The following is a 22,152-nucleotide window of genomic DNA, read 5'->3' as shown; positions in this document are numbered from 1 at the left end:
AAAGGATGCAACCATTTTATGGATGATAAGAGGGTAAGCAGAGAGTCTCTTCCAGCCTTCTCCTAGGAGCACAAATAAGATACAGTGTGATCTCATGTCAAGAGCATAGAATTTGGATCAGGACAACTTGTCTCTAATACCAAGTTGCTACCAAAAAACTATATTACCTTAAACAAATCATTTGATCTGCTCCTTAGTTTCCTCATCTATAAAAGTAGGATTCTTGATAATTATACCAACTACTCTACAGGGTAGTGAAGAAAAATCTTTGAAAACTATAGACTGATCTGAGGTAGTGTGACACAGTGAAAAGAGTACTGTCGTCAGAAGACCAAGGTTCAAATCCTACCTCTGATGCTTACTTACATGTATGACCTCGAATAATAGATAGATAGACAGGCAAGGAGAATGACATATAAATAGATAATAAATGTACATACTACAAAAGACTGAAAATAGATAGATACACAGATACAGACAGATAATATTCAAACAGAAAAACAGATGATAGATAGATAATAGAAATATAGACAGAAAAGGACAAGATTGATAGATAAATATATATATATGTATATGTATATATATATATATATATATATATATATATATATATATATATATATACATATATAAAGAAACAAGCAGATGATAGATAGAAAATAGACATACATACAGAAAGACAAACAAGCAGATAGATATACAGGGAGAAAGACGGACATTCATATATAACTTTAAGTTTGCATATATAATTGTAATAGGGGAAGAGAATGCACAAAAGGGGCTGAAAAACTGGATTGGAGGAGAGAGATCCAACCAAGGTGGCTTTAAAGGCCTAGATCTGGGCAAAATAAGTCCAAAAATGACCTTTCAGTTCCTAAAGTGATTCCAGAGGTTCAGAACAATTTTTTGGTGGGGTGCAGGTGAAGCTGATGACCTGAGAAGAGACAGCACATGAGGAGATGGCTGGTCACTTGATTTCTCAGGGGCTTCAGTTTTCTCTTCTGTAAAATCAAAAGGCTGAAATAGATGGCCCCCAAATTTCCTTCCATTTCTAAATACATAGTTCTTTGTAAATGTTTGCTAGTATTATTGATAATTTATTATTTAGGCAGCATGCTATAGTAGATACGGTGCTGATCTTCAAGTCAGTAAAGGCCTGGGTCATAGGCTACTTCAGATACTTACTACCTATGTGACCCTGAGGATGTCACTTAACCTCACCTGGGCCTTTGCTTCTTCAACTGCAAAAATTGCAAGTTGGATTCAGTGGTCTCCAAGTCCCTTCCATCTGTAAAGCTATGATTTCATGATCCTTACTCAAAAGAGAGATTGTTTATAAAGTGAATAAATATAGTAGTTAGGCACATAGTAGGCACTGTATAAATGTCTAGTACCTTCCATTCTTCCTGACTCTCACCCTTTACCTCACAGTGTTACAGAGTAAAAATGTAACTATAAATTTTAAACTTTTTAAAAAGAATAAATACAATAGAAATAAAAGGTATTATAATTTGTTAGTCAACTGTTGTATCAAAAGATACAGAGATCCTTTAATGAGTTATAGAATAGATGAATGTCAAATAAAGAAGGAGGTGAGAATGGGAACATAACATCTTGGGCTTAGAACAAGGAACAAAATGGTACAGATAAACTCTGGTGATCTGCTTCAGTGAGATGCTAGTCTACCAGGGATGAGAGGGATAATGTGAAGGAATCTGAATAGAGAGGGTTACATGGTACTGCAGTTCAAGGGAAACAGTAAATGATTTGGAATCAGAGATCCTCAGTTCAAATCTTGAATCTTCTGCTTGTGTCTATGAGATGCTGGGTAAGTCACTTAACCCCTGTGAATCTCAGTTTCCTCATCTGTAAAAAGACAAGGTTAGACTATCCTCTAAGGTCCCTTCTGGCTCTAAATTTATGTTCTGAGGACACAGGTTGTTATGGGGAACAAATGGGATAGGATAAACCTTGGGGCAGTGGCAATCACCAGACACACAAAATTGCAAGTATATGACCCACATACATTATCACAAACATGACAAAGAAATACTTGTGTCATTTTAAATACATTTTGTCCATCTCAACATTTGAATTCAGGTAGTCTTTTTCAGAGCAAGGCAATATATTTTTTTGGTTTGTTTGTTTGTTTTAGTGAGGCAATCGGGGTTAAGTGACTTGCCCAGGGTTACACAGGTAGTAAGTGTCAAGTGCCAGATTTGAACTTAGGTCCTCCTGACTACAAGACTGCAGCTCTATCCACTGCACCACCTAGCTGCCCCCCAGGGCAATATACTTGAAGGAGCAGTGGCCTTAAGTCAGAAGGCCTAGTTTCAACTGCAAGACCTATATTTATTATCTGTGTGACCTTGTGAAAGTCATTTAACTTCTAAGTGTTTCAAATTCCCCATCTATTAATTAGAGATATACTAATTGTGCAAACTACGTAGAGTTTTGAGTAGGGAATGAGTTGATAGGTGTAATGTATTTTATAATCTTATGATACCATATAGATATGATTTAATATTCATTGCTTAAAGTGGTTCTGTATTATTTATATTAAAATGATTGAGCTTTTGATATCCTATGGCTAACAGCCATAAAAATTTCCCCTCTGATCTAGAAAGGGCTCAAGCACTGAGATTAGCAGTGAAAAAAAAAAAAAAAAAACAACTGATATGGTCAGTAGGTTCAGTTCTCATGATGACATATTGAACTACATTGTTTTTTAGTGTAGCCTCTGATTTCTTGCCAGGTGCAGCTCAAGATATTGATTTTTTTCCTTTTTTTTTTTATGGTTTAGAGTCTGGCTAATTTTAAGATCATACTTTCCCTGTTCTTTTAGCAGTTGAAAACAGGTGCAGTAGTATTTCTGATGATTACCAATCTTCCATCTCTCATGGGGGAAAATTTCACAGAAACTATATTCATTATAAGGTTTTTCATGATCACTACTCTCTCAGTGAGTCTCCTTCATATATTCTTTATGACAGATGCCAGTGTTTGAAGACATAAAGACTTCTTTTCTGCTGTTAACTAGCTGTTTGATCTCTGATAAGTAGCTTTATCTTTCTCAACCTCAGTAACCTCCCTGAAGGCCAGGTTCTGGAGGAGATAATGGTTTGAGGTCTCTCCCAATTCCACAACATCACAGATTGTTAAATCTGAAAGAAGTTACATAGTTCTTTAGTTCCATATCCTCATTTTTACTAGCTGTCCCCCATATCTAGAATACTCTCATCCAACTCCTCTTCCTCATGTTCTTCAAGTCCCAGCTCAAATTCCTCCTTGTACAGGAAGTCTTTCCCAATCCCTTTAATTCTAGTTTCATTCTTCTCATAATTACTTCCAATTTATCTTGCATATAGCTCATTTATACATAATAATTTGCATATTATCTCTACTTTTAGACTGTGAGCTACTTGAGAACATGGACTGTCATTTACCTTTCTGTGTATCACCAGTGCTAAATGCTGTGCCCGGTATACGGTAGATGCTTAATAAATGTTTGTTGATTTAATTGTCTAATAAATGAGGAAATTGGGGAGTACAAAGTGAAGTGAATTGTACTTATCACACAGGTAGTAAAAGACAGAAAATTGATAGATTATAGATTTAGCTTTGGAAAGGGACCTTGAAGGCCATTGAGTTGAACCTGTGATTTTACAGATGAGAAAACTGAGGCAGAGAGAGATTAAGTGATTTACCAAGGCTACATAGCTAGAAGTGTCTGAGGTATGATTTGAATCAGGTGTCCAATGCCTTCTCCATAACACCATAATCTAAAATTAGTTCTAATGGGCTACAAATCTAACATCTTTTCAACTATACTAATATCCTATCTTTTTGCTTTTTTTTTTGAGAGGCAATTGGGGTTAAATGACTTGCCCAGGATCACACAGCTTCTAAGTGTCAAGTATCTGGTGTGAGATTGGATTTGAACTCAGGTCCTCCTAACTCCAGGACCAGTGCTCTATCCACTATGCCACCTAGCTGCCCCTTACTTTTCTTACTAGGTTATATCTCTCATTGCTATTCATACCCCTTATGACCTTTAGTCCCTCAATTCCTCCTTTTAATACCAGTCTGCCTTACATTTCTCCCAATCCAGTCTTGGCCCTATAATCATCATGTGTTAAAAATGTGTCTTCTTCTGGTCTTCCATTCACTCCTTTTCCCTCCAATCAATATAGTAAGCTTATTAGTCATCAATATAAATGTAATAACAAGAAATGAGATTGCAAAGAGGAACCTGGAAGTCATATACAAACCATCCCAAAGATAAAAAGAGCATAATTTACAAATTTTATCATATATTAACTAAAATTAAAATCCTATGCCAAATCTGGGGAAACCATCAAGATACTGTCTGCCTTATACCAAGATATAGCATTGCTGAGGAAAATCACAAGATAATGCTACTTTGGATAACTGAAAACACAAGCTATCTAGCCACAAAAGATTTATTTAATGCTGTGATACTTTATTGCCACACAACAATCCTTTCATTTAATTCAGATTGTCTCAATTGCTTTGCCCGTCGATATTGTGAGAAAGCCATTCCTCTCTCTTCAAACACTCAGCTCCATTCCTTCCCCTTCACTCTCAAAGAGATGCTATCATTTACTAGCTTCTTAAGAGTATGATACTATCTAATATGGTTTCCTTTACTAATTAATAATCAAGACAACAAATTTCACAAACAAAATTCCAAAATATTTTAACATTCTAAAATCGCAGGCCAATTCTAATAAGATGATATTTAACATTGATTGTCATTAAACTACTATACATGGGATCAAAGAATCAACTACACAGGTTCAGAATGAAAAACATTTGTGAGAATAATTTTGATACCACATACTCAAAATTATTAGCTTTCAGTCTTATGAGTACCATCTGAGCAAATCATGCATTTCTTATTCACCATTGCTTCAACAAATATCCTAAAGTTGAATCTAAGCAACCAATCACAGGTAGAATTGGGCAAGACTTCTCAATTTAGAAAGTATATTTTTGTTCCTACCTCATTTAGTCCCTGGAAGAACCAAAGGACAAAAAGGGTAATGGAAATCATATGAAGGTGGAAATCTGGACACTATCATTCCACAGATAGAACCAAGCCCTTGACACTATTCTGTCCAATAATAGCTAACTTCAGAGTTATCCAAGTATAATATAATTTTGGAAATCTCTCTAATTCCACACAAGAGCCATTTTTGTTTCTGTACTTTCTAATATATTGACACTAATTTATTGATAATTCACTAGAGAAGCATTAAGCTGTCTGGTTTTCCTATGCTTCAACATTATCAGTAGGGCAGACATTGGGAGGGAAATATTTCACTCTCAGTAACACTCAAGACAAGTGCTTCAGAAGGAACTGAAATTCATGGTATCACTTGGTCTGTCCTCTACATTTTACACCAACAATGCCCTTCCTCTCCTACCGAAGCATTAGCCATCCTCACTGTAGGCAACAGCATTTAAAATGTATTGTCAGCTCCTGGCATCGGTCATTATTTTTCTTTCCCTTCTACTGACAGTTCACACATTTTATCCAAGCAGGGGTGCCATTTCCTATTTTTAAAGCAAGACTTTCTAACTATGTTTTTGAGGTTTTTATTAAGAAAGTCTCTGGGACAGAAAATTAAATGTCTCAGGGAATATTTGTGTGTGTGTGTCATTAGGAAGGAGACTAATGATGAGATATCGGCTTTGATTGCTATCTAGAAACTACTCAAGAAGGCTCAGCCTCTAATTGACTATAGCAACAAAAACAGGGCCATTGTCTGTCATACTAGGAAATAGTCAAGTGGTAGATTAGTTGCTGAGTATTTTTCATAACCAGTTAATATCTGGAACCCTAAATAACAACGGTTTTGCTATTCTTTGCTAAGAGAAACTAGGACAATGTTTCTAAAAGGAAACGCTTAAGAGTATCAGCAATAACTAGACCAATTAGACTATCATTCAGAATTTTTTGCATTGATTTCCAAAGGTAAGAAAGAGTCTCAACATATTCTCACTGCCTATTCTTACAAGTTATGTCTGCCTCATGGCAAGTTTTCATTTTAATAAAATATACTCAGACATGCTGAAAATATTTATGAGACAACAGTCACAAGGTAAAAAACAAATTAATCAGATATTGCCTTTTCAATAATCCAGAACTTTTTGGGAAACCATGAGAATGGGATAGGAGAAAGTGTATAGAATTTGGAGCAAAAGGACCTGGGTTCAAATCTCAATCTTTCTGCATACCAGGTGTGTGAATTTGGACTCATCACTAAACTTCTCAACTTTAACTTCCTTTTTTTTTTTTAATGAAGGGGTTTGCCTAGATGATATCTAAGGTTGTTCTTTTTTTCCATGTCTAGATCTAATCATGGCAGCTCAATTATATTTTTTCACCCTTGAGGACTAAACTATTCCATAGATAGACTAGTAGTTTAGACAGAGTAAACTTGATTTCATTGATTCACGGTCCAGGCACCCCCCAGAGCACTCATGGACTGCAACAAATCTTGAGGGTGACCCTAAAAATCTTTCTTTTCCCCCTTATTATTGCCCATGGAGTTTACTCTAGGAAAAACTTTATAAATTCAGTCTAGGTTTACACAAATGTAGCTAAGAGGGGTGGTCCCCAGCTATTATATGAGTATCCCAGGCAATAATTTCCTAGAGGCCAAGGGTTCTTAATCATTTCTCTATCATGGCAGGCTGACATGACAAACTTATAGATCCCTTTAGATTGACTTACACTTGAGGTTAGTATCCTGTGGAATCTGTATTATTGAACTATACCCTTTGCTAAGTATACTTCCATATAATTTCATGAAGTTTGACATTCAAAGTTTTCACTGCATTATTCCTGTCTGGAAAGCCTATATTTCTTATATGATCTCTTTTAATCCTATCTTCAAGTTATTTTTCTTTGACTTCTGAAAATCTCATGCCTATTTCTAATCTAGAATTTGAAGGGACCTCAGAGTCTCATTTAGTTCACCTCCCTCATTTTATCAATGAGGAGACTAATGTCCTTGTTGTCTTTTGCTTTTTGTTCAAGTAAATTTTCTTTCCATTATGCATTTTTGCATTCTGAAGTTTTCACTCTGTGCTACTACATACTACATCAGCAGAGGTTTGCCAAGGGTCAGATACAACAGCACATAGACCTTTTATGTATTAAAAAGTGGTGGAGATGGTGGAGAAAAGCCAGGAAATTGCCTGAACTCTCCCCAGTTTCCCTCTGAAACAACATAAATAAAGCCTGAAAGTAGATTCTGGAGTAACAGAATCTACAAAAAGACAGAGAAAAGCAATCTTCATCTTAACATAACTTGGAAGGACTTCAGGAAAGCTCTGTCTTACTTGGGTAAAAGGAGAGCACAATACAGCATACACAGTTTTGGGGAAACTGGGCAGGAGCTCATAGCCACAGCATAGATCAACAACTGGGGCCTCTCTTAGCTCTCTGTTCAGCAGGCCAGCAGTGAGGCCTCCAACCTCAGTGAAAAAGGCTAATTGCAGGCATCAGAATCCCAGCACAACACACAATGCAAGGCCAGGCCACCCCCAGTGTGGTTGGCAAGCAGCAAGCAACTAAGGCCCCGGTATTGAAAGCCAGTGACAAGGCCCCTGGCAACTGGCATAAGAATGTTGGGATAGTGCCCCCTGTGCCACAGGAGCAGAGCTCAACTTTAAAAGGCACACAATAGGGTGAAAAATGAGTAAGAAATAAAACACAGCCCTGATCATAGAAAGCTACAATGGCAACAGGGAAGAATTAAAACATAAACTCAGAAGAGAACCACGGCAAAATACCTATATGTGGAGCCTCAAAGGGGGAATATGAATTGGACTCAAGCCCAAAAAGTCTTCTTGGAAGAGCTCAGAAAGGATCATTAAAATCAAGTAAATGATGTAGAAGAAAATTGGGGAAAATAATAAAAGTTGTGCAGGAGAATTATGAAAAAAGAGTCAACAGCTTGGAAAAGGAAGCACAAAAATTGAATGAAGGAAACAACTCCTTAAAAAAAAAATTGGCAAAATGAGAAAAAAATCCACCGAAGAAAACAACTCCTTTAACCATAGGATTGGTCAAATGGAAAAGGAGGTAAAAAACTAACTGAAGAAAACAACTGCTTAAAAATTAGAATTGTACAAGTGGAAGCTAATGACTCTATGAGACATCATGAATCAGTCAAACCAAACCAAAATAATGAAAAAGATGGAAGAAATTTTAAAATACCTCACTGGAAAAACAACTGACCTAGGAAAAAAAATAGATCCAGGAGAGATAATTTAAGAATTATTGGACTACCTGAAGGCCATGATCAAAAAAGAGCCTGGACAGCATCTTTCAAGAAATTATCAAGGAAAAGTCCCTGATATCCTAGAACCAGAGGGTAAAATAGCCATTGAAAAAATTCACTGATCATCTCCTAAAAGAGATCCCAAGATGATATTTATAAATCTTGAGAACAGTATCTTTATAAGGGCAGTTAGAAGGAGTGTACATAGATAGAGCGTATAGGTATATATTGACTTTGATTGGATGTTATTTAAAAAAATTAAAGGGTGGAAAAAAGAATTGTACTAGGAGAAGAGGAGGAAAGGGGGAGGAAGAATAAGGTAAATTTTATCACACGAAGAGGCACAAAAGACCTGTTACAGTAGAGGGAAAGAAGAGAGAAGGTGAACATTGTTGAACATTATTCTCATCAGATTTGGTTCAAAGAGGGAATAACATACACAATCAGTTGGGTATAGACATTTATTTTACTCTATGGGGAAGTAGGAGGGGAGAGGTGAAAGAAAAGTTAAAGGCAAGGAGCTAATAGAGAGGAAGGCAGAAGTAGGAATGGAAAGGGGAAAATAAAGGTGGGGCTGATAGAAGGAAGGGTTGATTGAGGGAGGTGGTGGACAGAAGCAAGAAGCAAAACACCAGTGAGGAGGGACAGGGTGAAAGGGGAGAAAAAAGTATAAAAGGTGGAGGAATAGGATGGAGGGAAATATATATTTAGTAATCATAACTCTGAATGAAAATGGGATGAACTCTCCCATAAAATGAAAGCAGACAGCAGAGTGGATTAAAAACCAAAATCTTACAATATGTTGTTTACAAGAAACACATCTGAAGCAGAGCGATACATACAGAGTAAAGATAACAGTTTGGAGTAGAACATACGTTTCAGCTTAAATTAAAAAAAAAAAGCAGGGGCAGAAATCCGGATCCCAGACAAAGCAAAAGCAAAAATAAATCTAATTAAAAGAGAAAAGGAGGGAAAATACATCTTGCTAAAAGTACCAAAGAAAATGAAGTAATGTCAATACTAAACATATATGTACCAAGTGGTATAATCCAAATTATGAGAGGAAAAGTTAAGGGAGTTACAGAAAGAAATAGACAACGAAGATATTGGTGGAGAAAATCAACCTCTCAGAACTAAATAAATGTAAACACAAAGTAAACAAGAAAGAAGGTAAAGAGGTGAACAGGATTTTAGAAAAGATAGATATGACAGACCTGTGGAGAAAACTGAATGGGAATAGAAAGGAATATAACTTTTTCTCAGAAGTGTATGGCATCATCACAAAAATTGACCTGTATTAGGGCATAAAAACCTCACAATCCAATACTGAAAGGAAGAAATATTAAATGTATCCTTTTTAGATCATGATGCAATAGAAATTCAGCATAATAAAGGACCATGGGAAGATGTACTAAAAACTAAATAATCTAATCCTAAAGAATGAGTGGGTCAAACAACAAATTATAGAAACAATCAATAACTTCATCCAAGAGAATGATGATAATGAGACAACAGAGAAAACCTTATGAGATGCAGCCAAAGAAGTTCTTAGGGGAAATTTTATATCTCTAAATGCTTACATGAATAAAATAGAAAACAAAAAAGATCAATGAATGAGGCAGACAAATTAAAAAAAAGCAAGAAAAAGAACAAATTAAAAATCTCCATTAAATAGCAAATTAGAAATTATGAAAATCAAAGGAAAGATTAATAAAATTAAAAGCAGAATGCTATTGAACTAATAAATAAAACTAAGAGATGGTTTGTGAAAGAAAATAAAATAGGTAAACCTTTAGTTAATTTAATTAAAAAAAAGAAAACCGAATTACCTACATCAAAAATGAAAAGTGTGAATTCACCAGCAATGAAAGGGAAATTAAAGCAATAATTAGGAGCTATTTTGCCAAGCTATATGCCAATAAATCCGACAATCTAAATCAAATGGATGAATATTTGCAAAAATATGTTTCCAGATTAAGAAAAGAAGAAATAAAATACTTAAATAACCCCATTTAAGAGACTCAGTGAACTCCCTAAGAAAAATTATCTAGGGCCAGATGGATTTACAAGTGAATTCTATCAAACATTTAAAGAACAATTAATTCCAACACTATATAAGTTATTTGAAAAAATAGTTTAAAAAAGAGTACTACAAAATTCTTTTTATGACACAAATATGCTGATACCTAAACCAGAAAGAGCCAAAACAGAGATACAAAATTATAGACCAATTTCCCTAATGAATATTGATGCAAAAAATTAAATAAAATATCAGAAAAGTGATTATATAGAAATTTGTCATCAGGATAATATGCTATGACCAGGTGTGATATATATAGATATAGATATAGATGATATAGATATAGATATAGATGATATAGATATAGATATAGATATAGATATAGATATAGATATAGATATAGATATAGATATAGATATAGATATAGATATAGATATAGATATAGATATAGATATAGATATAGATATAGATATAGATATAGATATAGATATAGATTAGATATAGATATAGACATAGACATAGACATAGATATAGATATAGATATAGATATAGATATAGATATAGATATAGATATAGATATAGATATAGATATAGATATAGATATAGATATAGATATAGATATAGATATAGATATAGATAGATATAGATATAGATATAGATATAGATATGGACATAGGTATAGATACCAGGCATGCAGGGCTGGTTCAATATTAGGAAAACTATTAGCATAATTAACCACATTGACAACAAAAGTAAAAGAAATTATATGATTATTTCAATAGATGCAGAAAAAGCTTTTGGCAAAACATAGCACCCATAACTATTTAAAAAATAAACTAGAGAGCAAAGGAATAAATGGAATTTTCCTATCTAAATCATCAGCAGGCATTATATGTAATGGAGATAAGGTAGAAGCTTTCCCAATAAGATCAGCAGTGAAAAAAAAAGGATGTCCATTATCACCACTATTATTCAATATCATACTAGAAATGTTTGTTTTAGCAATAAGAAAAGAACAGGAAATTGAAGGATTTAGACAAGGCAATAAAGAAACAAATTACCACTCTCTGCAGACAATTTGTTGGTATACTTAGACAATCTTAGAGAATCAACTAAAAAACTACATGAAATAATTAACAACTTTAGCAAAATTGCAGAATATAATATAAACCAACATGAATCAATGTAATTTCTATATAATACTAGCAAAGCCCAGCAGTAGAATATAGAAAGAGAGATTTCGTTTAAAGTAACTGTAGACAATACAACATTTTTGGGAGTCTACTTGCAAAGACAAACCCAGGCAGTATATGAACACAATTAAAAGATACTTTTCACCAAATAAAGTCAGATCTAAACAACTGGAAAAAATATCAATTGATCATGGGTAGACTGAGATAATATAATAAAAATGGCAATTCTACCTAAACTTTTTTACTTATTCAGTGCCATAATAGTCAAATTAACAAAAATATTTTATGGAGGTAGCAAAGAAAACAAAATTCATCTGGAAGAATAAAAGGTAAAGACTATACAAGACTATACAAAATAATTTTGGTAGTCTGATTGGTATGGTACTGAATAAGCAAATTAATATATGTTGCATTGTCATTTTTATAATATTAGCTCAGCTTACCCATGAGCAACTGATATTTTTTTCCACTTATTTACACCTGATTATTTGTGTGAAAACTATTTTGTAATTGTGTTCATATAGTTTCTGGGTCTATCTTGGCTGGTAGACTCCCAAATATTTTGTATTGTCTACAGTTACTTTAATTTGAATTTATCTTTCTATCTCTTGCTATTGGGCTTTGTTAGTAATATACAGAAATGTTGATGATTTGTGTGTGTTTATTTTATATCTGGCAACCTTGCTAATGTTGTTAATTATTTCAAGTAGGTTTTTTTTAGTTGATTTTCTAGGTTTTCTATACCATCATATCATCTTCAAAGAATGATACCTTTGCCTATTCTGACTGCTTCAATTTCCTTTTCTTCTCTTATTGCTAAAGCTAACATTTCTAGTCCAATATTGAACAACAGTGGTGATAATGGATATCCTTGTTTCACCCCTGATCCTATTGGAAATGCTTCTAGTTTATCCCCATTATATATAATGTTTGCTGGTGGATTTAGATAGATGTTACTTATCATTTTAAAGAAAATTCCATTTATTCCTATGCTCTCTAGTGTTTTTAGTAAAAATGGGTGTTGTATGTTGTCAAAAGCGTTTTCTGCATCTATTGAGATAATCATATGATTTCTATTAATTTTGTTATTAATATGGTCAATTATGCTAATGGTTTTCCTTACATTGAACCAGTCTTGCATTCCTGGCATAAATCCCACCTGGTCATAGTGTATTATCCTTGTGATAAATTCCTGTAATCTCTTTGCAATATTTTATTTTTAAAAATTACATCTATATTCACTAGGAAAATTGGTTTATAATTTTTCTTTTCAGGCTCTTCCTAGTTTATATATCAGCACTGTATTTGTATGATAAAAAAAAATTGGCAGGACTCCTTCTCCACCTATTTTTCCAAATAGTTTATATAGTACTGGGTTTAATTGTTCTTTAAATGCTTGGTAGAATTCACTTATAAATCCATCTAGCCCTGGAGATTTTTTCTTAGGGAGTACATTGATGGCTTGTTCAATTTATTTTTCTGAAATGAGGTTATTTAAGTATTTCCCTTCCTTTTCAAAAAATTTATATTTTTGTAAATATCTATGCATTTCACTTAGATTGCCAGATTTATGGGCATATAGTTGGGCAAAATAGTTCCTAATCATTGTTTTAATTTCCTCTTTCTTGGTGGTGAATTAACCCTTTTCACTTTTGATACTGGTAATTGTTTTTTTTCTTCTCTTTTTAATCAGATTAACCAAAGGTTTATCTATTTTGTTTTTTTTAATAAAACCAGCTTATTTTTATTAGTTCCATAGTTTTCTTAATTTTAATTTCATTAATTTCTTAAGTTTTTCTTACAACACTAAGGCACATTCAGTAGCATAACATTGGTTCTTTGGTTTCTTGAGAAGCGATAGGGAAGGGCATACCTACCTCAAAAGGGCATACCCATCTCAAAAAGATACATATATATACATAGAATTAAAGGAATTAAGCCATATTGATTATGTTTGCTGAAATTCTGTAATCCATGCCTTGAATTCTCTACTAGGCATATAATCTTTTCTGACATTACATCAGTCTACAAACTGATTTAACCTAAGTCCCTTGCCTTTTTTTTTAACTCTTTGTTAAGGTAGGGGATCTGCTTCCAGTGTGGAGAATATACTGTCCCAAGCTTTAGGGGTTTTGTGTAGCTGTTTTCAGAGATACTTCTAGGGACCTGTAAATTTTCAGTTCTTCCAAGGTTGTATGATCAAAGGAGATGTGTTTACTACTTTCTTAGCCTGTGCACAAGCACTCTTTTCTGCCTTATAACTGTGAAGAGGATTCTCTCTTCACTGCCACACAAGCTCTACCACACCAATGTTCCTCTTTCCCCCAGGATTGCCACCCAGAGCTGTGACCCAGATCTAAGCATAGGCAAAGCAAGAGAATCCTGCCTCAGCACTAGCAAAGAGATTCCTGCAGTCCCCCTCTTATCAGCTGCTCAATCTCCCCTCTGTCTGTGGGCTGAACTCCAGAAGCAGTCACTGCCCTGGGGCTAAACCAGGACTGGGGCTGGGACTGAGCTCCTCTCTCACCATGATCAGAAACCTTTCCTAGTGATCTTCTAAGTTGTCTTTCGTGTTTGTGGGTTGAGAAGTCTGGAAATCACCACAGTTCCTCTTGATTCAATCCTCTGAGACCTGTTTCTCCAGGTTCCCTGAGGCCCAGTCTTTGTGAGGCCCAGATTGAACCATGCTCCTCTCCCAGCTGGTGCAATAGACCTTTCCAATCAGCCGTTCAGGTTGTCTTGGGCTGCAAATTTATTTCACTCTGTCTTTTTGCAGGTTCTGCTGCTCTAGAACTTGTTTACAGCCATTTTATGGATATTTGGAAGGATTTGGGGGAGAACTCAAGCAAGTCACTGCTTCCACCCCCCTCCCCCAGCCCCTTGCCAATCTTTCTAGCTGGGGCCTAAAGTATAGCTATGATATTTGATGAGGAAGAATATTTTATTAGTGCAAACACTTTGCTAGATATTGATCATATAAAGACAAAAATGAACCAGTTTTTGCATTTCAAGAGTTTACATCCTATTGAGGGATATAACATGTATGTAAAAAAATATAGAAAATCTATATAAAATAAATTCAAGCTATTTTGGTTGGGGAAGGAGGCACAAGCAGCTGGGAAGATTGAGAAAGGTTTCATGTAAAATTTGTTACTTGACTAGAAATTTGAAATAAAGAAGGGATTCTATGATATAGAATGAGGTGGGAATGAATTGAAGAAATAGGAGACAGCAAATTTCAAAGCCATCACAATTAAAGACAGTGTTGTATATGAGGAAGAGCAAGAAGGTCAATTTGGCTGAACCAAATAGTGCAGGAAGAACTTCAGGACCACCGAAGGACCAAGCGTTCACTTTTTTATAGCTGTCTTTTTGTTCTTTCCCTTTAAATTGTTTTAGTCATCATATGTATTCTTTTCCTAGTTTTGCTTACTTCACTTTGCACTATTCCACATATGTCTTTTCATAATTCTCAGAAATTCATTAGTGATGAAAAGGAAATAGTACATCTAAGAGAATACACAATATGCACAGACAAGAAAAAGTTATGAACAGACAAATTAATGCAAAGTAACATTAAGGAGAAAGCATCATTCATGTGTTTCTTTTTTGGCTTTTTCTTTTCTTGCTTTAGTTTAACCTTTAAGTTTTTGCTCAAAGCCAATGGCCACTCCACAGCCTGACCCACGACTAATAATTATGGAAGGCTTGAACTGAGTTTCTAATTTGTGTTTATTCCTTCTTAGGCAAACTCTTCCTCTCTCCACTCCCAGGGGCTCATCATATTAGTAAAAGATTTGCTGTGAACACTCTCTAGATTGTAGGCCTCCTACAATTCAGAACTCTCAAGCTCAAATGATTCACCAGCCTCAGCCTCCCCTAGTAGGAGAGGTTACAGGTGAAAGCCTAGCCAACCATTTGGCTCTGTGGAGTTCCTTGAAGATTAGCTCTTTATTTTTTCCTGCATAGTACAGTATCTGACACAAAGAAGTTGTTTATAAGTACTTCTAAAATGAATTTCAGTGTCCAGGATTAGGGTTGTGCTTACAAATGAAATTAATGCAGAATCCTCAGTGATTACTTTTTCTTGGTTACCTCTTTTTCAGACTCTGGAAAACTGAGGATAATTTTGAAAGACCTAGAATTCTACAAAGCTAGTCATGAAGTTATTGGAACAAATATTTTAATTCCAACCTATAAAATGCTTCTCACTTGGAAACTCTTCACCACAGCAATGATTCCTAAATTATTTTCAGGATCCTGTCAATATGTTTAAGGCGAAGGAAAATGTTAATGCACCTTTTAAAGTGACTCATTTATACTCTGGGCATAGTTTGTTAACTTGTTTGCTATAATCTATTATCATCTGACAGCCATGAATTTCTAACACAATCAGGAAATCTTTTGAATGGTACATTAAACATAGGCCCTAAGAAAACATGCTGGGTAGTGCTAATCTTTTCTATGACAGGCTTTATTTCTTATCATCCATTCACTTAAATACATCTCTCAATGTCTATAGTACCAGCTGAGTAGGAGAGAATAAAGAGAAAAACTGCCCAGCACCTCCCTGAAACATCTTCTATGCCATTCTTGATACTTCCATGTCCTATCTCTCCAGTACTTCAAAGCTTCTAAATGTTTTGTGTGTATTCAAACCCTCCAACTATCCCTACAGAAAGCATATCACAGGTTTAAGTCAACCTGACATATAAGTTAACCTATTTTTCTTCCTCTTGTAAAAGGCCAGGCTTCTACACTTGTCTTATTTAACAAAACAATAACAAAAAAGTTGATGCTAGACAACCTCCCTCTAGCACAAAAGGGAGGAAAAAAAATATCAGTTAAGAAAATGCTTGTGCTACCCAAGTAGAAATGAAACAGGAAAAACAAATAGTCAGTGGTATATGACTGGTGCCTAGGAAATTATTTCACATCATTCTTTTAAACAAGCATTAGATAAACACCTACTGTGGCTAAAGCATTAAGCTAGGTGTTTAGGAATATAAAGATCTCTGAGATTTCCCAAGTCTCATCATCAGCCCAAGATCCAGGACTTTCAAGGTGTTCTCTAATGCTCTAAAGGCCATTCCTGAATCAAACGAACTTCAAAGATACTACTTCCTGTCCAGAATCTTTCAGAGCATACCATCCTGCTCTCACCTGCTGGATCATTATCCCAGGACTTATAGAATACATCATTACCACAATGTTAAACATCAAGTGAAGACCTTGAACATCTAATCACCTTCTTCACTTGAGGAAAAACTCTCCATCAACAGGCCTGGATTCATTCCTCAATGGTCGTCATACATCCATCCCATTCCATTGATTCTGAACCTCCAGATATCACTGTACAAATCTGATTCCCCATTTCCTGCTGCCCACTTCCTTATTCTCAATCTTCTCATCCATACCCCTCAAATGCCTTATGCTATATCTATCTACCCCTTCCACTGTCCTCTCTAAAATGCTTGTTCCACAATGAACACATTTGCTTTCATCTTAAAACTTTTCCTTTCCTACTCTCTCCATCTTCTGGCTCTTATAAAGACCTGGGTTCGTTCCAATTACACAGTATCTCTGATAACTTTACCTAGCACTGGTGCAACAATTGGTTGCACTTATACTCTCTCCTTGACCTTCAATGTCAGAAAAAAAAATTGGAATGGAAGAGTCAGATGTTACTTGGTCCCAATGCCATATCTAGACTCCCCCTCTAATGTAATTTCTCCTTCTTTGAGGTATATTCAATCTAAATTTAAAACATAATCAAGATTCTAATCAATCTTATCTCCTGATTCTCCCTAGAACACTCTCCTTTCTTCTTTGAAGAGTTCAGTACCTGACTCATAATCATTTTCTTTATCCCAACTACAACATTCTCCCACCTTCACTGATCACATGATAACATGTAAATAATAAGAATACTACCCTAAAGATGTATAACACTCAACAAGTCATGAAGCACTTAATAAATTAGCTCACCTGATATGCATTTCAGCCCTCTGAAGCAAGTAAGGCAGTTATCAATGTTACAGACTGAAAAAAAAAATTAGTTTATACAAGTAATGTGATGTGGAAAAAGACCTAGGCTTGAAGTAAGAAAGCCTAAGTCTCAGAATGGACAAATATTAGCCTCATATACCTTGGACAAATTATAACCACTTTTAACTTCAGATTCTTCATTTATGAAACAGAGCCATTAATACCTATACTACCGGCCTTAAAAGGTTTGTATGAGTAAAACACATTTCAAACCATAAGGTCCTATATACGTGTCAGCTATTATTATTTGGTGACTGGTCCTAGTACCATAGATTTAGAACTGGAAGGAACATTCAAGGTCATACAGTCCACATCCCCTAATTTTACAGATTAGGAAACTGAAGTCCACTGAGTTGAAGTGATTTGCCCAAGATCTAAGACACAGAGCAAGTATTTAAAACTAAGGCTTCTGACTCCAATGATTTAATGATTGCATATTGCTGCCCAGAAGAAAACTGAAGTATAGTATGGGAGGGGGGGAGGACAAAACCAGAAATATTATATTAAAAACTCCAAGAAATAAGCTGTTGAAATTTTTAGGCATAAATCATTCAATCAGCATTAACTTAATATTGCCAGGTCTTTGGTTCACTTAAAATGGAAAGAATGTAGCTTGGTTTCTAATTCTAGTACGCCTACTTCTTTTCATTGGTTAGAATTTGGTCTGTGATGTTTTGATTTGCAAGGCTGATTCAATAGAAATGTTTCTGTTTAAGAAACATGATTGCAATTCTTGTAGTTCATATCAGAAGAACTGTAGCATTTTACAGAATGTGTCAACCATTATCATCCTATTAATGCAGATAACAGAGTTGGACCATGGTATGAAATTCAGTCTTTTTTTCCTATAATAGTTTCTATTTATTTTAATGGATATATGATTTCATCACTATGATTATTGCATTCACTAATGTCGATTGCACCCCTTCTCCAGTATATCCCATGTGATTTTTGTCTACATCTTTTCATAAATACCCTACAAAAGTACCCAGTGCCCCAGAGGGCTATGTTTACTTCCTTTAATTAATGGAGTTGTTCATTTTCTTTTGTGCTAAAGAGCCCTTTGACAGTTTGGAGAATCCTATCACTAAGCAAAAAGAAGAACTTTTTTTTTTAAGAAAAAGAAGAAAGGGGAGTGGAGCCAAGATGGTGGAGTAAAAGCAGTGATTTGCTTGAATTCTCCCCCAAACCCTCCAAATACCTGTAAAAATGGCTCTAAACAAATTCTAGAGCAGCAGAACCCACAAAAAGATATAGTGAAACAAATCTCCACTCCAAAATAACCTGGATGGTTGATTGGAAAGGTCTAATGCGCTGGGCTGGGAGAGGAGCTCAGTTGAGCATGGGCCATTCTGGGCCTCAGGGAACCTGGAACAGTCCTCAGGGGACTGAATCAAGGGGCACTGTGGTGGTTTCCAGACTTGTCACCTTATAAACACCAAAGACAACTGAGAAGGTCAGTAGGAAAGGTTTGTCTGACCACCGTGAAAGAGGATCTCAGTCTGGCCTCAGTCCCAGAACCACCCTAGGGTGGAGGCTGTTTCTGGAGCTCAGCCCACAGATGGAGGGGGGTTCAAGCAGCAGAGCAATGGGGCATTGCAGGGATCTCTTTGCTGGTACTGAGGCAGGATTCTCTCGCTTTGCCTATGCTTGGATCTGGGTCGAAGTTCTGGGTGGCAGCCCCAGGGTTAGGAGGAGCGCTGGCATGGTGGAGCTTGTAGGGAGGGTGAAAAGTACATCCTCCTCATAGCTACAAGGCAGAAAAGAGTGCTTGTGGTCACTCATAAACCAGAGCACAGGCCAGGAAAGGAGTAAACATCTCACCCTTGATCATACTACCTTGAAAGAACTGAAAATTTACCGGTCCCTAGAAGTATCTCTGAAAACAACTGTACAAAACCCCAGAAGCTTGGGACAGTACATTCTCCACAATGGAAGCAGATTCCTACTTTAATAAAGAGTTTTAAAACTCAAGTAATTGGCTGGGATCATGAGTAAACTGTGCAAAAAAAGTGAGACCACAGAATCTTTCTTGGGTAACAAAGATCAAAACATACAACCAGAAGACAACAAAGTCAAAGCTCCTACATCCAAAGCCTCCAGGAAAAATATGAATAAGTCCTAGCCCATGGAAGAGCTCAAAAAAAAAGATTTTGAGAAGAAAGTAAGAGAAACAGAGGAAAAACTGAGAAGAGAAATGAGAGTAATGCAAGAAAATCATGAAAAACAAGTCAACAGCTTGCTAAAGGAGACCCAAAAAATACTGAATAATACCTTAAAAAACAGACCAACCCAAATGGCAAAAGTGGTACAAAAAGCCAATAAGGAGAAGAATGCCTTCAAAAGCAGAAATGGCCAAATGGAAAAGAAGTCCAAAAGCTCACTGAAGAAAATACTTTCTTAAAAATTAAAATGGAGAAAGTGGAAGCTAATGACTTTATGAGAAATCAAGAAATTGTAAAACAAAACCAAAAGAATAAAAAAAATAGATGACAATGTGAAATTTCTCATTGGAAAAACAACTGACTTGGAAAATAGATCCAAGAGAGATCATTTAAAAATTATTGGACTATCTGAAAGCCATGATCAAAAAAGGAGTCTAGACATCATCTTTCAAGAAATTATTGAGGAAAATTACCAAAGCATAAAATAGAAATAGATTGAATCCACCAATCACCTTCTGAAAAAGATCCCCAAAGGAAAACTCCTAGGAATATTATAGCCAAATTCCAGAGTTCTCAAGTCAAGGAGAAAGTATTGCAAGCAGCCAGAAATAAATAATTTAAGTATTATGAAAACATAATCAAGATAACACAAGACTTAGCAGCTTCCATATTAAGGAACTGCAGGGGTTGGAATACAATACTCCAGAAGTTAAAGGAGATAGGATTACATCTAAGAATCACCTACCCAGCAAAACTGAATATAATCCTTTGGGGAAAAAGTGGATATTTAGTAAAATAGAGGACTTTCAAGCATTCTTGACAAAAAGTCCAGAGGTGAATAGAAAACTTGATTTTCAAACCAAGACTCAAGAGAAGCATGAAGAGGTAAACAAGAAAGAGGAATCATAAGGGGCTTATTAAAATTGAACTGTTTATATTCCTACACGGAAAGATGATGTTTGTAACTTAAGAGACCTTTGTCAGTATTAGGGTAGTTGGAGTAAAAAATTACATGTAGACAGATAGATAGATAGATAGATAGATAGATAGATAGATAGATAGAGGGCACAGGGTGAGTTGAGGATGAATGGGTGACATCTGGAGAATAAAATTAAGGGGTAAAAGGATTATACCGGGAGAAGGAGAAAGGAAGAGGTAAAATGGGGTAAATTATCTCACATAAAACAGTGGAGGGGAAGTGAGGGAAGATGAGAGTGAATGTGTGAATCTTATTCTCATCAGATTTGGCTTAAGGACGGAATAACATACACATTCAATTGAGTATGGAAATCTATCTTACCCTACAGGAAAATAGGGGGGAAGGGGACAAGAGAGCAGGGGTATGATAGAAGGGAGGGCAGATTGGGGGAGGGGGGTAATCAGAAGCAAACACTTCTGAGGAGGGACAGGATCAAAAGAGAGAATGGAATAAATGGGGGTTGGGATATGATGAAGAGAAATACAGTTAGTTTTTCACAACAAAACTACTGTGGAAGTGTTTTGCATGACTACATATGTATAACCTGTATTGAGGTGCTCGCCTTCTCAATGAGGGTGGTTGGGGAGAGTGGAAGGGAGAAAATTTGGAACCCAAAGTTTTAAAAACAAATGTTAAAAACTTTTTTCACATGCAACTGGGAAATAAGCTATGTAGGCAATGGGGTATAGAAATCTGTCCTGCCTTACAGGAACATTGAAGGGGAAGGGCATAGAGAAAGGGGGTGGAGATGGAAGGGAGGGCAGATTAAGGTAAGGGGTATTCAAAATGCACTCTGTCTTGGGGTGGGGGAGGGGCAAGATGGGGAGAAAATTTGGAACTCAAAATCTCGTGGAAGTAAATGTTGAAAACTAAAAATAAACAAGTTAATAAAAAAGGAAAAAAATGGAAGAAATACTAAATTTATGTCAAGGGTTAGTGAAACTAAAGATTAATTTTTCCCATCAAAGTTAATGAACCACTTGAATTCTATCCACAGATTCCTTGAGAACTTTTGGACTCCAAGCTAAAAACCTGTGTTTTACTGTCTTGGGGTAGGATTGTAACACTCAGTTTATTCCTCTATTCTAATTTCTCTCACTCTCACTTTTTTTTTTTCCAATGGAACAAAATTCAAAGGGGAAAATTTATTTTATAGAAGTCTGAGCCAGAAAGAACCATAGAAATGATGTGGCTTTTTTTTAACTCTAAAATGCTGGTATTTGGAATTGGTTGAACGAAAAGACCAAAAAAGTAATGATTAACAACAAAACTATATGAACTTGTAGTATGCAGAATGTGCAGCATAGACCTAGATATGCCAAAATTATCCCAAATGGATTTATGAGATTAAATTTGGAGAATAAGAAATAGATCAAAACAAGGACAATCTTCCAAAATTGTTGTAACAACATATTTTCATCATTTCTGA

This window comes from Phascolarctos cinereus, unplaced genomic scaffold, assembly GCF_003287225.1.
Source record: "Phascolarctos cinereus isolate Bilbo 61053 unplaced genomic scaffold, phaCin_HiC Scaffold_4;HRSCAF=312, whole genome shotgun sequence".
Classification (NCBI taxonomy): domain Eukaryota; kingdom Metazoa; phylum Chordata; class Mammalia; order Diprotodontia; family Phascolarctidae; genus Phascolarctos; species Phascolarctos cinereus.
The sequence above is the reverse complement of the archived record's forward strand: the minus strand, read 5'-3'. Positions refer to the sequence as shown.